The sequence below is a fragment of the Protopterus annectens genome, chromosome 6.part0 (genome assembly GCF_019279795.1).
Source record: "Protopterus annectens isolate FY-2018-M chromosome 6.part0, PAN1.0, whole genome shotgun sequence".
Taxonomy (NCBI): Eukaryota; Metazoa; Chordata; order Ceratodontiformes; family Protopteridae; genus Protopterus; species Protopterus annectens.
The window spans coordinates 833,911,343-833,928,971 of NC_056737.1; the positions used below are offsets into that span (position 1 = coordinate 833,911,343).

At 41.6% G+C, this 17,629-nt stretch overlaps 1 protein-coding gene across 6 annotated transcripts in view; it reads right to left on the reverse strand.

Moving 5' to 3' along the window:
• Positions 1 to 17,629, reverse strand: part of KLC1 (kinesin light chain 1) — a 1,225,216-nt gene that overhangs the window by 964,826 nt on the left and 242,761 nt on the right. The window contains exon 2 of one of the 6 annotated variants that reach the window (XM_044074509.1): positions 192 to 304. The exons of the other annotated variants lie outside the window; for them this stretch is intronic. The gene's annotated coding sequence lies outside the window, so the exon portion shown is untranslated. The remainder of the gene's footprint in view (positions 1 to 191; positions 305 to 17,629) is intronic. 6 annotated transcript variants of the gene reach the window in all.

Genomic DNA, 17,629 nt, shown 5'->3' on the forward strand with positions numbered 1-17,629 from the left:
AAAAACTTTTGAATTTCTTTTAGTAGGAAATAGGTTCTCCTGCTTGAATGGAGAGAGAAGGAAGGAGGTAAAAAAAAAAAAAAAGCCTGATGGTTGAATTTAGCATTAGGAACATGAACATAATATATGACAATGGAAAACTGGAGAATGAAATTTATGGTGCATGCAGGATTGGGGGGGGGGGGGGTTACCTGGCAGACAGTCTTTCATTGCGGAGCAATCCTAATGCCAGCAGGCAATATCAGTCTTGTGGTCAGCAAACTATTTTTTTTCTTTGAAGGAGCAAGCAGAAGGAAGGATTACACTAAAAATAAAAAAATTTCTCACATCAGGGTAAAGGATTCAGAGAAAGAAATGATGTTAAGTCCATAAAAATCTACAATACATTTCAAATACTACAAAAAGGAGGTGTATACAAATGTTTTTGGGGCAGGCTAAAGGAGCCAAACAAATGAAATAATGCATTAAGTTATATCCACAAAAACTGGTACAACATTTGAACTTTTACAGAGAGCAAAACTACACAATATGTAACTTCATTATGGTGTCTTCTGAGTGTGATTCTACACTAAAATATAAATATATACATGTATATTTATTTTTTTGTATATATAACATACATATATATATATATATATATATATATATATATATTAGAAAAAACAGTCCCTAAAGCCGTTGACGAATGGATATAGATATGACCAGTCAATCACAAATAGGCAATCGTTGTTCAATACGTTGAATCCAAACAATAATCCAAATGGCAGATGTAAAATTGAAAGATCAAATTTATTAAAACGAAAGAACTAGGACGTAAGCGCTTTCACTATACAAATAGCTTCCTCAGACGTTAACAATTCAAATCCCTAAGCACCACATATATAGAAAAACCTCACATCCTTTGCTGACACAAACAAGCGTCATTTCCTGTGAGCATATGCTTACCAAGTACAATGCAAAACTAAAATGACTAACATTAAAAACACTAAAGTATGCAATGTCATTCATACAACAACGCTTTTGACACCATTAGCGTTTCTACTTAAAAATAATAAAAATATATATATTAGCAGCCATCATCTGTAAAAATCGTAACAAATAAATAAATTCACCATTAACGTTTTCTCTAAAAATAGCTAGTGCATGTGCTAGCTACCATCGTTAATGTAAATTCTGCTATAAACAAAAATATAAATTTATGTATAATGTCAGCGTTGTCATAGATGAAAAAGCAGAAACACAAGAAATAAACCAAAGATGCTCATATCAAAGCATCGCTGTTGACTAGTAGCGCTTGCAAAAGTCGTACGTAGCAAATAGCGCATAAATATATATCATATGTTAGTAATAAATAATACAGTGACATACAAGTGTATAATAACATCCGTTCTCTATGAAGATCTTTACAAAACAAACGGAAACCATGCTGAAAATATATATATACATGTGTTCAATATAGACAATGAATATAATAACATTAATAATAATAAAAACATGATGAAAACATTGTAAAAACGTTTGAGGGAACGTAAATCTCCCAAATAGTGTTCCGGTGTTGACTAACAATACCGATATCAGTTCAATGAAGACTAATATATGGGACAAAAATCCTGTCTGGTGAAATAACAGTGAACATAACGACTCCCATAAAAAACGCAAAAAGCAGAGTAGATGTTGATCGCACCAGAAACAAATGTGTGCATTGATGACAAAAGGTATGCTACCGTTAATAATAAATAGTAAAATCTAGACAAGTAAAGAGAACAAGAGTCTCCCAGATGGTAACAGTAATGACTATATAACAATGCCGATAGCAGTACGGCAAAGACAACTAGTATACAAAACAAAAATTAACGTCTATGTAAATCATAGCAAATAAAGTCACTACAGATGTGACAGTAAACATACTCACTTCCATAGGGATCACAAAGGGCACGCCAAATGTAGCCAAAACCCATTCACATTAAAGGTGAACGACATTATAGATAAAATCCATAAGATGAGTATATACCTGGCTAACTGGTACCTTCAAGGAGAATATGGAAAGAGGGAGGGGGGGGGCGCAGAGTGTCATAACAGGATACATGGAGATGGGCTGGATATGTCATAGAATCTACTGCCAAAAGGTATGTTAAGATGATGGGCAGTATGATGCATGTATGGAACAAGGGTCAAGGTGCTGAGTGAAAGTATTGCACAGAAAATATGTTACATGTAAACAGGGTATGGGACTGGATTAAAAGTATATAGTTCTCACTAGGAGTGTATTGTATACTAGGTGGGGTCATATAATTATCACCACTTCTTGACTTAGTAATCAACATCAAATCATGTTTTGATGTAAAGTAAGAGCAGATGTGTATTCGCTATATAAGGCCATAATCCAGATGTTTACAACGGCCTGGACTTGAGTACAGGTTTCAGAGATATTGTTTCATTTAAACCAAGACACCTATGTGCGCCAAGCCTAAATATCCATTTGAGTTCAAGTTCCTCCGTGGAGTTGACAATATCTCCTGCTCTAACTGTTGGCTGTATAACTTGTAAAACTTGGAACATAAAGATATGATCCTTTCCAAATGTTAACATGTGCTTAGATATCGCACTGTAGGTTTCCCCTCTGCCAAATGCATACAAGTGATCACGGATCCTCTCCCTGATTGTTCTGTTGGTTTTCCCAACGTAAAATGAGAAACAAGTACGACAGTATGCCACATAGACCACATTCTTGGTATGACAGCTGGAGCTGTGTTGTAGTTCCCAGAGTCGCCCATCATTTGGGCACCTAAAGAAACGCGAACTGTCTATGTACACACATTGGGCACATGATCCGCATTTCCTTGTGCCTTTTTGCCACGGCATGACTTCTTTTGACTTATCAACAGTTATCCTGGGATAACATAGTAGTTGTTTTAGGCTGCTGTTGTTCTTGAAAATATACCGTGGGCAATTCCCAACAATCTGTTTGACTTCTGGGTTTGTCATAAGCGAGCTCCAGTTGTCCCCAATGGCCTGTTGTACAAATGGCATATTGGTTCCCAATGGTATAAATATGGGCAATTGTTGTCCATGTTCCTGTTTTTTGACAGTCCTTGGCTGTTCCTCCCCAAAGTAGGGTCTCCCTCTAGTTTTCCTGAGTTTACTAATCTTGTTGCACTGAGTTTCAACAATTGTGCGATCATATCCTCTGGCAATAAAGTTGTTTCTCAGCTGCGTCAATTGTTGTGTAAAATCATGGTCACATGAGCACAGGCGGGATAAGCGAAGCGCTTGCCCGTTAACTATATTATTAAAGATTTTTTGATCATGCATACTGTCAGTGGCCAAATATGTAGGTACATAGCATGATTTCCTATATATACAAGATGAAAAGTCCTCTCCTTGTTTGACAATGGTAGTATCCAAATAGTCAATCCTGTCTGCAGACGATTCCATTGTGAATTTTAGGAAACCTGGAAGATCATTGAGATGATTATGGAACTGGGAAAGGGAGTCCGCCGTGCCTCTCCAAAGAATGAAGAGGTCATCGACGAATCTCCTATAAAAAACTATACTATCATGGTTCATCATTATATTGGATTCCCATGCTACCATCACGAGATTGGCATAAGAATTAGCACAGCTTGTTCCCATTGCCACTCCAGCACATTGCCTATATATGTTATCATGGAATGTGAATAGGTTGTTGTCTAATACTATCTCCAGTAGCAAGCAAATGAAGTCACATTCTGGTAGTGGAAAATGGTCAAGTAATACAGACTTCACCATACTCAATCCCTCATCATTGGGGATACACGTAAATAATGATACCACGTCGAAGGTAGACATGATTAACTCAGATCTATCGTGTATCAAATTGAGCGCTCCGTACAGGTCTGTTAAAAATTGGCCTGTATCTCTGAGTACATAGGAAAACCTGGAGAGCACTTCCTTTAGCCTGTGATCAAGGTATATGGATATGGGCTCTGTTAGCCATCCCGATCCGGCTACAATTGGCCTTAACGGGGGCTTGTACTGATCTTTATGAATTTTCGGAAGGCCACTAATACAGGGAATCAAGGGCGAGTCTACTCTCAAGTAATCAAACAGTTCCTTGGTAAGAACTCCCAATCTGTGACTGTCTTCTAGAGCAGCTAGAACTCGATGTATACATTCTTGTACAAAAGATTCGTCTCTCTTCTCATAAGACGGTGTATCTAGCATGCTCAACATGGATTGTACATAATATGGTCTGTCCATTATCACTATACGGCCCCCTTTGTCTGCAGATTTGATGATTATTTCTTCATTATTTCTCAGGGTCTGGAGGGCTTTCTTCTCCGATGATGTCAAATTGTCTCTAAGAAGCTGGTTATCATAGTTAATACCATGGTATATATGATTCTCTACTCCTTTTAAAAAGGTGTCTAAACTCGGTTGGATAGGTGGATTGTAGAGACTTCTTCGTTTAAATGGTTGCTGACTGGTGTTCTGATAGTTGTTAAACTGAAGTTTAAGGCCAATGTCTCTAATGAATAGTCTAATGGCCATCATAATGTCACTGATATCCATCTTCTTACTTGGGACAAAAGTCAATCCTTTTTGTAGCACTAGCGCTTCATTGTCATCTAAACGGTGTTTCGAAATATTCCAAATTAATGGTCGTTTGTCCATCTCTTCCTGGGTTGACCGTATCTGCTCATTTGTTCGCTCCTCATGTTGCCTTCGTTCCCTGTCATATATTCTACTGATCTCTTTCGACCTGTCCGTATCGGGAGTGGGACCTCCGGAAAATCCCGTTTATCTTTTGGACATAATCTGTCCAGCTGTATTTTTCTACGAACAGTATTATCACCATTGCTAATTATCGGATCACTGTTGATGTTTAATGTTTGTGCTGGAGTAAAATAAACTGATGTCACTGACCTAGGAGTATCAGTCCCTGGTAAAGTTCCTCCAGTGCCAGAAACATCCCTGGCATTATTACCTTGGTGGCTTGTACCAATGTTCACTGAATCAATTCTTGTGTTATTAGCCTCTAGCATATCAGTATGTTTGTGTGCTGCTTCATTGGCAATGGTGCTGTTCCCATCAGCACGTCTCATCCTCTCAGGGCCTGCACGTTGTTCATGTATATGATCCGTAGTTCTCATCCGACTTTGGACCTCTTTATGATCTAATCTTGGCCAAAGAAATACATTATTTAACTTAAAGTCTTGTTTGTCCCTACAAAGCTTGTTCTTCTTCTGTTTTAGTAGAGTATCTCCAAATCTAGAAACTTTATCCATTATTTCATGCATGTACACACTGGATAGATCTGCTCCAATGAGATCAGCCAGTTGTCCCTCTTGTTCCTTTGCATTGGCTACTAACTCTTCTTCCATAGGTTTGAAGAATTCTATAATCAATTTCATATGCGCTTGACTGGCTTGTAAGTTTATTAGTTGCCACTTCGCCAGCAAATCTGGGTAGACGCTACCATAAGTTGGCATATTCAAAATGCGAAGTCCACGTGGGACTACATTGAAGTGCAAACTTGCCTCCAGGTGCTGCCTCTGTAGCAATAGTCTCTTATACTTAAACAAATCATTTTCAATCGCACGTTTCAATTGTTTGACCTTTATAGTATTATCTACCACCACTTCCTCCCTTCCTTTCTAATTTTACTTCACGGTTTTTTTGGGCTTGGATTTTGGTCATATATATATATATATATATATATATATATATATATATATATATATATATATATATATATATATACACACACACACACACACACACACACATATACATGCACACATATATATATTACACACATACATATACACGTGTGTGTGCGTATATATTATACACACACACACATACATGTATACATACACACACACACACACACACACACACACACACACACACACACACACACACACACACACACACGTATATATACCTACATTCAAACCCACACACATATATACAGATACGCACACACACACACACACACTCACAGAAAGGGTACTGAATAGGCAGATTTATGAAAAAAGAAGTTATGTCCTTACCATAATGTTCCATGTGAGTTTTCATCTCGCCTTTTTGTTCTTACACGTGGGTTAGGAGCCGATCGCTCCGAGTCGGCCGCTTTTCAAGCTCAAACTCTCAGAGAAGCTTGAGACCTAGTGTATATCTCATGATGCTCTACTGTAAACCCCCAGATCTAGTACGCTGCACCCGAAGACAGCCTAAAAGGAAGAAAACACTACAGTACCTACCTATCTAGGTACCTATAGATGCAGAAAGGAAAAAAAGTCTGTCCTAAGAAGACAGGTTGACAAGACTGACCAATCCACCAAGGCAACCAAACCCACACACATATATACAGATACGCACACACACACACACACACACACACACACACACACACACACACACACAGAAAGGGTACTGAATAGGCAGATTTATGAAAAAAGAAGTTATGTCCTTACCATAACGTTCCATGTGAGTTTTCATCTCGCCTTTTTGTTCTTACACGTGGGTTAGGAGCCGATCGCTCCGAGTCGGCCGCTTTTCAAGCTCAAACTCTCAGAGAAGCTTGAGACCTAGTGTATATCTCATGATGCTCTACTGTAAACCCCCAGATCTAGTACGCTGCACCCGAAGACAGCCTAAAAGGAAGAAAACACTACAGTACCTACCTATCTAGGTACCTATAGATGCAGAAAGGAAAAAAAGTCTGTCCTAAGAAGACAGGTTGACAAGACTGACCAATCCACCAAGGCAACCATCTTTCTCAACAGAAGTGGGAAGGTGGGAGGGAATGTAAGAACAAAATGGCGAGATGAACAACTCACATGGAACATTATGGTAAGGATATAACTTCTTTATGTGAAGTTGTTCTATCCCACCGTTTTGTTCTTACACGTGGATAGCATCCCAAGCACCCTAATCCTGGGTGGCTCAAGGGAGAACATTCCTGAGCACAGTGGAACCAAAGGAAGCCCTGTCTACTTTGTAATGAGTGATAAGCGTGTGAGGTTTTGATCACTTGGCAGCTGCACAAATGGTATCCAAGGGTAAACGAGCTGCATGAGCTAATGATGTAGAAACAGCCCGGGTAGAATGGGCTTTGACAGTCGGTAGTGGCTGGTTAGTGGAGGAGTAAATGAATTTAATGCAGTCAGAAAGCCACTTAGATAATGTGATTTTTGATACCGCAGAACCTTTCTTGTTCTCTGCATAAGAGACAAAAAGAGTTGATCTGATTGTCTGAAGTCTTTCGTTCTGTCCAAGTAGAATCTCAATCTCAATTGTCTGTGAACATCAAGCTTGTGTAACATATATTCCAGTCTGTTGGTATGGTGTCTAAAAAAGGTTGGGAGCTCAATGGACTGATTTAAGTTAGTTTCTGAACAGACCTTAGGAAGAATGGTAGTATTTGTCCTGAGGGACACCCTGTCAGGGTGGAAGATTAAATATGGGGGCTTGGAAGATGAAGCTTGAAGTTTGGAGACCCTGGGGGCTTGGAAGATAAAGCTTGAAGTTTGGAGACCCTACGCTCAGATGTAATGGCTATCAGGAATATAGTTTTCCAAGACAGAAACTTCAAGTCACAGGATGACGCGGGTTCGAAGGGGGCAAGCATCAATTGGAATAAAACAAGATTCAAATTCCAGGGAGAGATAGGTTGTCTGATAGGAGGTCTGAGATGGTGGGCCCCTTTCAAAAAAGCTTTACATAGTCTGTGGGACATGATGTTAGACCCGTTAAACCCTACATGAAAACTGGAAATGGCAGCCAATTGAACTCTTATGGTGGCACAGCAGCTGCACCGTCATAGAATAAGGAAGACAAGAACTCTAAAATGGTATGAATAGGGGCAATATAAGGGTCAATGTCGTGGTGAGAACCCAGTGAACAAATCGTTTCCATTTGCTGTTATATAGCTTCTAGGTTGACAATTTATGAGAGGAAACTATAATATGTTGGACCGCGGGAGACAAATCTTGAGACCTGGCTAATATGGGAATTGGAGCAGCCAAGCTGTCAGTTTCAGGGAGATGAGGGAGGGATGAAGAACTCCCGACGAATGAGTCAGGTCTGGCACTGGGTCCAGAATCCATGGTTCTTCCACTCGATACTTCTGTAGGAAGGGGAACCAAATCTGACGAGGCCAAGACGGGGCTATCAAAATCACAGTCCTTCCCAAACTTTTGACTTTCTGTATGAATTTGGGAATTAGGGGAATTGGCAGGAAGGCATATAGGAGGCCTGGGGGCCAATCGTGTACGAGTGCATCCCTCGGTTTGCTCCCCGGTGGGGGATAAAGGGCAAAGTAGCTGCTGCATTTGGCATTCATTGGAGATGCAAACAGATCGCAGCAAGGCTGGCCCCACCTGTGGAAAATCATGTCCGCCACCTGTTGTTTGAGAGACCACTCGTGACGCAACAGGATGGCCCTGCTCAGTTTGTCCACTATCACGTTGGATGACCCCGGGATGTGCGTTGCTATTAGAAAGCGTCTGATGAATGTAGCCCACTGCCAAATTCTTAGGGCCTGTCGGCATAAGGGATACAATCTTGTTCCCCCTTGCTTGTTGATGTACCAGACTACTGACATGTTGTCCATCTGAATTGCAATTGTCCCTGGAGGAAGACAGTCGTGAAAGTGTTACAATGCCAGGAACACCGCTCTCAGCTCCAGGACATTTATGTGCAAATGTGATTCCATGCTTGACTAGGTACCTTGGACAGTCTTTCCCTGAAATAGCCCCCCCCCCACCCTATCAGGGAAGCATCCGTGGTCACTGTGGCTGTGGGTTGGGGAAGAACAAGGGGACGTTCGACTACTATATGGTCGCTGTTCAGCCACCAATTGAGATCCTTCTTGCAAAGGTTTGTTAATAGAATCTCGTGTGACATGGGCAGTTGTTGGTAACACCATTGTGTGAAGAGTAGCCACTGGAGTATCCGCATGTGCATGCACGCCAATGGGACTGCTATTAGCGTGGCTGCCATTGTGCCTAATAGCTTCAGTATCTGGGACGCAGGAGCTTTGTTCTGGGTCAGCAGAATGGACAACTGACTCCTTAGAGATATGATTCTTGCTTGAGGCAACCTGATCCTTGAATTGACTGTGTCTAGCTCTGCTCCTATAAAAGGTAATACGCTGCGAGGGCAATAACGACGATTTTTCAAAGTTTAAGGTTATGCCCAACTGGGAACATAGGTTGATAGTGTAGTCTCTTGCCTGGATTAGTTGATGCTTGGAGGTGGCAGTGAGGAGCCAGTTGTCCAGATATGGAAACACCCAAAATCCTAAACGTTTCAGGTGAGCCGTGACCACTGCCATACATTTGGTGAACACTCTGGGGGCTGTGGTGAGACCAAAGGGCAGGGCTCTGAATTGGTAATGACTGGCCCCCAGCCGGAAACGCAAATGATCTCTGGATGATCTGGCCATTTTGATGTGGTAGTAAGCATCCTTGAGATCTACAGAGCACATCCAATCGTCCATTTCCAGGAACGGAAGTATCGATTGAAGCGTGACCATCTGGAACTTTTCCTTCTTGACGAAGGTGTCGAGTTTGCTGAGGTCTAATATGGGCCTCCAGTCCCCTGTTTTCTTTGAACTAAAAAGAACCTTGAGTAAGTTCCGGATCCTATCTGGTCTGCCGGGACTGGTTGGATGACTCTTGTCTAGCAGGTTTTGAATCTCTACGGCTGCTAGCTTTTGCAGACTGGGTGGAACGTCTGGAATACTTGTACACATGGGAGGGAGTTTTGTAAAGGGAATGTAGTAACCTCTGGAAATGATGCTTTTTACCCAAGAATCTGTTGTAATGTTTAGCCAGGCTTTTGGGTATAAAGCCAAGCAACCCCCAACCGCCTCCAGAAAAGTACAGCCGGGCTTCCTTTCAGGAATGCTGATAGGGCTTACCAGAGAACTGCTCCCGGTCACCCTGATTTTGCGGACCCCCTCTGCCGTTTGGATGGCGTCTTCCATTTCTACCCCCTCCTCTGCCCCTAGAGGGGGTATCCATAGGTGTGTTCTGGAAAGCTCCTTGGGGTTTTCGGAATCACATTTTTCCACTTTGTTGCCCTTTGGGGTACGGTCTAGTTGGAGTGGAGAAATGGACTCACCATACAGCAGACAGAGTTCTTTCCTTCTTGTTCACACCTAGTAAGCATCTCCTTAACTTTAGGCCCGAACAAGGCGGAACCATTGAATGGGGTATTGGCAAAGGAAGATTTGAAGGCTTCCGCAAAGGAGCAAAGGCGCATCCAGGACGGTCTCCAAAGAGCTATCGCTGAGCCTGCTGCACTACTCGATCCATCAGCGGCATAAGAAATGAGCCGCATGGTTGACTATAGAATTGAGGGTGTTGAGTTTTGCAGTCACATTCTCAGAAACTACATCAGCTGCGTTACCCTGTAGAGTATCTCCCAGCTCTTTAAGGAGATCTCGTTGAAGGTGGGTAAAATGGGTCAGGTAGTTGAGCGATCTCATGGAAAATGCCGCAGAACTAAATATGCGTTTCTCATACCTGTCCATCGTCCTAGAATCCTTATTAGGAGGATGGACAGACAAAGTGGTTTTCTGACATCTCTTTCTTGGTGGCTGCCGCCACCACCATGGCATCAACCGGGACTCCCTTGGTAAGAAAGGCCTTGTCAGCAGGGGAAGTAATGAACTTGTTGAGCCTCCGAGGGACCGGTTCCACTGAATCAGGGGACTCCTATGCCCTTCAAGCAACCAGATCCATTAGTTCATCGAAGGGGGGAGTAACCCAGGAGGTGGATGGTTGAGACCCAAAGGCCTTCAGGAGTACCGACTCATCCACAGTAGGGGCAAGGGACTGCCAATCACCCCTCTGCCTTAAGATCTCCAATATGTCTGCAAATGAGACATCCTCTGAGGGAGATCGTGGGGACCCTTCTGATTCCTCCAAGTCGGTATCCGATGTCAGGGATTCCTGTGGGGAATCCAGGTGCCTCCTCTTGCACAGCCTCTTCCTGGGTACTTCATCAGTGGGAGCGTCCGGTGAAGTCCCAGCAGAGGAGGGGCCGCCCAATGGGGATACCTGAGGCTCTGGGTCTCGACGCTTGGTAGGGACCTGTGGGGAAGAAACTGAATGAAGCCCTTTAGGGGGAGGGGAAGAAAGATCTGTGGAGGTAGTGGTCTTGGCAGACATGACCTTCCTCATGGCATCGAAGGCACCAGAATCCCGGTCCGAGAAGTCTGTCGGCTCCGAAGAGGCCGGCAGCCCTCCCCGAGCAGAGACCCCGCACTCCAATCCAGAGGACTGAGCCGAAGCCACCTGCGCCGAAGCCCCTAAGGGAAGGGTCGGAACCGAAGTATCAGTCCAACTCTCCACCCCGGAGCCAGTGAGGGAGTGTCGGCCCCGAGACTCCCCAGTCGGAACCAAGGAGATCAAGGTCGACATAGCAGAGGAAGGTGGGTCAAACCTCGGCTCAGAGGGCTCTACCAACATCGGTTCTGTCTGCCCCGGCTCCGTGAGCTCGATTGGCTTCGGAGGAGGAGAAGAAAGTAGGGCTGGAATTTCAAGCTTCAAAGCAGAGTGTCTCGAAGCGGAAAGCATTTTGGCCAGAGCCGGGTTCTCTAGCAATCTCTTAACCACTCTGTCCAGGTCCACATCAGATAGTCTCGAAGAATGGGTCGATGGATGGGTCGAAGGAGCCGAAGACGGCACTGATTGAAGAATCGTAGACTGAGTAGTCTCCAACACCGGATCCACACCTGGGCTCCAAGGTAAAAGATCGATACACGACTCCAAGGGCTGTGGAGCCGATGATCGAACCATACTAGAGGAGCTCTGAGCAGAGGAATTAGGCTCAGAGGACCCCTTGGACGACTTTGACCCCTTCGAAGCCTTGGAAGAAAGGTCGGTCTTATCCAGAGCAGCCTGAAATTCAGGCTTCAGGAGTCCCCTATCCACCAACTTCCTGCGCCTTTCCAAGAGAACTCTGGCGCTGAAGGAGTGGCAGATAGAGCACACTTCCTGCAAATGAACAGAACCCAAACAGTAGATACACGTGGAGTGGTTGCCTGTAACTGACCTTTTTTTACCACACTCGCACCTTTTGAAGACAGACTTTTGCTTCTCAGACATTTTACCATAATGGAAATATCTATGTAACTATATATGTAAATATAAGTATATATGTACCAGTTCAGATCCCTGAACTAAACCTTAGAAAAAAATTATTCAGTATATTTATATATGTATATATATATATATATATATATATATATATATATATATATATATATATATACATATATATATATATATATATATATACACACACACACATACACACACCCTCTACAGAAGTAGCTAATTTTAACTTACCTATTACTTCTAAGTAATCCTAAGGAATTTCTAAGACAAAACACACGCAAAGGAGCTGACAGAGTCCTGTCACGCCCCAAAAAACTAAGATAGGCCTAACAAACAGCCAATAAGAACACACTCCAATCCAACTAATCCTAAAGGATTCTAATTACACTCTAAATCTAACTTGTAAATATTAAACACTAGCTAACACTATAATAGAATATTTTAGAAAAAATATCGCTAAATATAGAAAAAAAATAGCACTGGCCCAAGCTTGCTCCGACGAGTCTGTAGATCTGTTGCAGCGGCAAACTAGATCTGGGGGTTTACAGTATAGCATCATGGGATATACAACACTAGGTCTCGAGCTTCTCTGAGAGTTTGAGCTTGAAAAGCAGCCGACTCGGAGCCGAGGGATCGATTCCGAACCCAAGTGTAAGAACAAAACGGCGAGATAGAACAACTTCACATCTAAGATTTGGTTCAGAAGGTAACCAGACTCGGTAAGCCCACAATGCAAGTCAGCAGGTGGACCTCCTAGCAGCAATAATCCGTACATTTTCTGTTACACCACATTATCAAACAGTTGAGTTCATCATTATGACTGCTGCAGCGGGACTTAATCAGTACTGGGACAAAAAACAAAAAAAAAAGTACAAAGGACATGTTTGCAGGTTCCAAAACCGGAAAGTTTATTTATAGCGTTTTCTACATGGAAACGGTAACAAATCCTGTTTTGCCCCTACACTAGGCGTCCAATTTATAATGTTTTCAGAAAGTGCGAATGGATGACTGAAGCAGCCTAGAAGATACTGTGAACAGACTATTCCTAAAGGAGGATGCAGTGATAGTTACTAATCTGATCAAATGTGCCCTAACCTCCTTGGATAATAAATGTTATCTTGTCTTATTTACAACAAAAAAATCTAATCAGCTAATCACTTTGAAATAGTTTGTTTAGATTACTGGACCGCCCTATTTCTCCTGACGCTCTGTCCTTTGTTCATGGGATGCAAAGTATTATGTTCATACACAAAAATGCAAAATTCTTTTTCTTTTTATTTTTGGTTCTCTTACATAAGACAGAAATCTGGAAGCTAAACAGACACGATTCAAATTCAATTTAGATACCACATAATGCAAGTTTTTTGTTTGAACCCCCCCCCCCCTTTCTGGGAGCAGTACAAGACTTTTTATGCATTATGGACAGTAGATCAGAAATCACTGTTGACACAGAAGACCCTGTTTGTAGTTGCTTATATGACAAATACTTAAAGTCAATGGATTTGAGTATCTGGAAGAGAAGTAAATAAAAGTTATGTACTTATCATAACGACAGCTCTGAAGGATGGGCCATCCACTGTAATAGCAGGAATAATGCTATGTACAAAACTACTCAGCAAATACTTTCCCAGGCTGCTTAGAACCCTACAGCATTCTATCCTGCACCCCAGGAATATTATATTTCTACAACTTCCACAGAGCACTTGAGAGACTAACAGAATAAGCAGGAAGACAGAAGGACAAGGTGCCCCAAACTAACTACACAAAAGATTTGCAAGGAAGGGAGGGAGGATGTTGTAGAGGATGGACCTAGTTCTTACAAATCCTTTCATACAGTAAGTACATTGGTTTTGTACTGAGTAAGGGAAGTTCCATCTGGCATAACAGAAAATGTTCTAAGCTAATCTTTCTGGGTGGGGATCACTTTGGAAAAATCCCCTGTATTACACTGAACCTCAAAGAAAAACCTTGAGACAGTACGCAAACTGTACTGTCTTAGTAGACCAAGTAGCTGCTGCATAGATATAAAAAAGAGACAGCTCAGAGCCTTGCTCCTCCAACTTGATCACCTCAGCATTTCTTTTGTTCTGTAAGTACAGTCTGTGAATATCCATACAGTGAAGGAGATGCTCTTTTTTACTGCAAGGAGGCAAGATTAATACCTTGGTTATGACTACTCTGATCACTTTAGGCATAAATGAAGGGTCACTTCTGAAAGAATCGATATGAAAAACAACAAAGGTGTCTCTACAGAAAGACAATAAAACTCAGTCTATTAGCAGATGTGATTGGTACCAAATGCAGCATTTTCAAAGAACAGGTAGTTTAAACCTACAGAAGAAGAAGAAGATTAAAATGGTGGAATAGTAAGTGCTACCAACAAGAAACACAAGTCTCACTGTGTCTCTGGATCCTTAACAGAAGTGCCATGTATACCATACAGAAGGCAAGGGAAGAAGAATGGATAATGTGATCCAGACACACACAACTTTAAGAAGTGCCTGAAGTCTGGAAAAAATAGGAATGTGATGGTAAGCATCTTTTAAAACGGAGTGTTAACATGAATCCTGGTGGATGAAGAGGTAACCAATTGTGAAGTGGCATCATTCTGAATTTGGGCACCATCACAAATGGGCTTAAAGGACAATCCAGAACTCTGCTCTCCAAGCATTTTCTTTCATTGGCAATAAAAACATCCTTGAATAAAAACCTCCCTGGGGCAGCATTAGATGAAGAACAAGTGGAAATAAAACCTTCTAGTCTGGTGGATGAGAACTTATCCACTGGAAAAGAGAAATTTCCTCCCATTACCATCTGTAACTTTGATGATTTCCAGAACCCAGTTGTCTGAAAATTTTTGTTGCCAAACAGGAGTGGAGATTCAAACTTTCTGAAAGGGAAAGGGGCTGCCAGGGTGTGTGTGTGTGGGGGGGGTGGGGGGGGGGGCAAAGTCTCCTGAAGTGTCATTCTGACTTGGACTGTTCTTGGTTTGGGGGGGGGGGGTTCCTGAATTCTTTTTAGAATCCCCATGCCATTTTAAATGCCTATTTGCCTGCATTTTGAGGAGACCATTTATTTTGTTTTGTTTTTTGCCAAAAATGGATGAGGGGTTAGAGAATTCCATAGAAAACTTGGAAAGAGAGAACTGAAAAATCTAAGAGATTCCTTGTATCAGCTTATGCCTTTCATCACACCTTTTAATCACCTCTGCAGCAGAGGCACCAAAAACAAAAGCTCTATCCAAGGGAGAATTTATAATCTCATTTTTATATCATATTGGAGGTTCTGGGAATGCAGCCAGACAAACAACCTGAAAAAACCAGTATCAATGCCATAGCCCTAGAAGACATATCAATGGAATCATGCACATACTGTAAAGAATGAGTAATGACTTGTATAGTTGTAGAAACTAAATTATTTAAAGCAGATTTTCCTTACAAGAAGAAATGGTAGCCAAAGCATTCCTCATACTTTCACAGGTCAGAAAAAACTTTCATACATGAGACAGACAATTCAAAATCAAAAGATGCAGAAGCACAATCTTTTTCCCATATGCTTATTAAAAATCTTCCCATCCTTAATTAGAAAAAGTAGGATTGGAATTAACTGCTTAGCAGCAGTATGATCAACTAAAGCTATAGCTGGATCAGGTCTGGGAAGACTATAAAAATGTAAACAGCGGATTAACTTTATACAGTCTATCTGCCTTTTTAGGTGCAGCTGTTGGACTTAAAAAAAAAAAAAAAAAAAAAAAAAAATGCAGGCAATGATATACACAACCTCCAAAGTTGACAAAACTAGAGGAATGGGTGAAGGCTCTGGAAATTTTTTTTGTAACAGCTCATTGCATTTTCTGAGGAACTGAGAAACCTCAGTATTCTCCCAATGAAAACGCTGGTACATTTTTTAAATTGTTTCAGAGAAAGAGAAACCCCCAAAGGAAGAATCAGAAACTGAGCTCTCCTCAGAGTCTCAATCAGAAATCTGAAGAGAAAACCCTGCATCTGTCCCTTCAGCTTCATATCCAGATTCAGAATCTTGAACAACTTCAGGAAAAGAGGCATCCCTTTTTCTTTTACCCAAAAGCACCTTATAAGAAGGATCAATAGCCTGAAATAAACCCCAAGCCAGACCCAGTAAAATAGTCCTGCCCAAGGAAATTTGAGAAGTAGCAGATACACGTTTAGCTTTCTGTGTCTTTTTCACTGGGAAAATGGGGCCAACGGTGTTATAAATGCCAGCAGCAGCTTCCCCAGGCACGAACACAACATTCTGACAAAACATAGAAGTCTTTCCTGTTCCCTCTCAACTGACAAACAAGAGTGCTCAACAAGGGGACCTCAACAGCAGCAAAGGATGTGGATAACCCCAATTCACAATGGCTGTAGGTGCCACACCAGCAGAATTTGTGTAAATGATTAGTGATCTTAGAACAAAACAATGGACACAGCAGGGTCACCCACTTGCAGCTGAGGTAAACTGCTAGCCTGCTGTGGTGGCAAAGGTTGTTTGTCCTTCCAGTCACAAAAAGAAAACGTTAAGCAGATTGTGGGACCAACAGTTTGTTCCATGGTCAAGATGAAAATGGTGACTCTTTCCCGGAGAAAACATGAAAGGGCCAGTAAAATTTTAAGTCTTTAGAAGTCACTTTTTTGACAAACAACATACCTACAAACATACCCACAACATCCACAAACACAGAAACATCCACCCACCCAAAGTTAAAAGTACTTTATAACACTGTTAGCTTCCCTCCCCAAAAATAATTCTCCATAGAAAAATTATTTTCAATTACTTTAAACAACTTTTAAAATGACAAGAAAAAAATGCGCTTTCATTTAAGTGCAATACAATTTTATAACATTACATTAAAGCATAAACTCTTAGCTTAAGGAAAGTATTAATAAACAAATAATTATTTTAAAATGGAAGGTTCTCCCACTCAAAGGGAACTTATTTGTCCTGCAAAGGAAAAGCACAAGCCGATCATCCATACCTCTCAACTGTCCAGATTTTTGCCTCATATTTTTGTTCTACTCCTCATAAAATTAGTGGTTTTCTGGTAAATCACTGAGAACTGAAGTCACTAAATAATGTCATACATTTCATTTTCAGACTTCATATTGCTCAGAAATTGTGAATCAACAGAAATCCTCTTACTCTGGCAACTTTCTAAGTTTATAAGAGCAATATAACATCTGTCCCTATTTTTGGGCCTTTGTCCTCCCACTAATTTTAGGCTTTGTCCAGATTTCTTGCAGTAAGACAATGAAAAGAATGAGACCATTGATCCTCAAAAGCCTCAGAGGAGCATACTCTTCAGTGGAGGAAAGCTCTGAAGGGCTTGGTGCCCAAATCTGTCTTTTTAAGGTGCCCTGAAGCTTTGGAAGCTGGCTGGCTGTTATATCCTATGCAGGACATAACTCACACAGCCAAGGCTGCTGCAGGAGTGATCAGTATGATATAACCCGTATAGGTAAGGCTGCTGCTGCAGAAGTATGATGAGCATC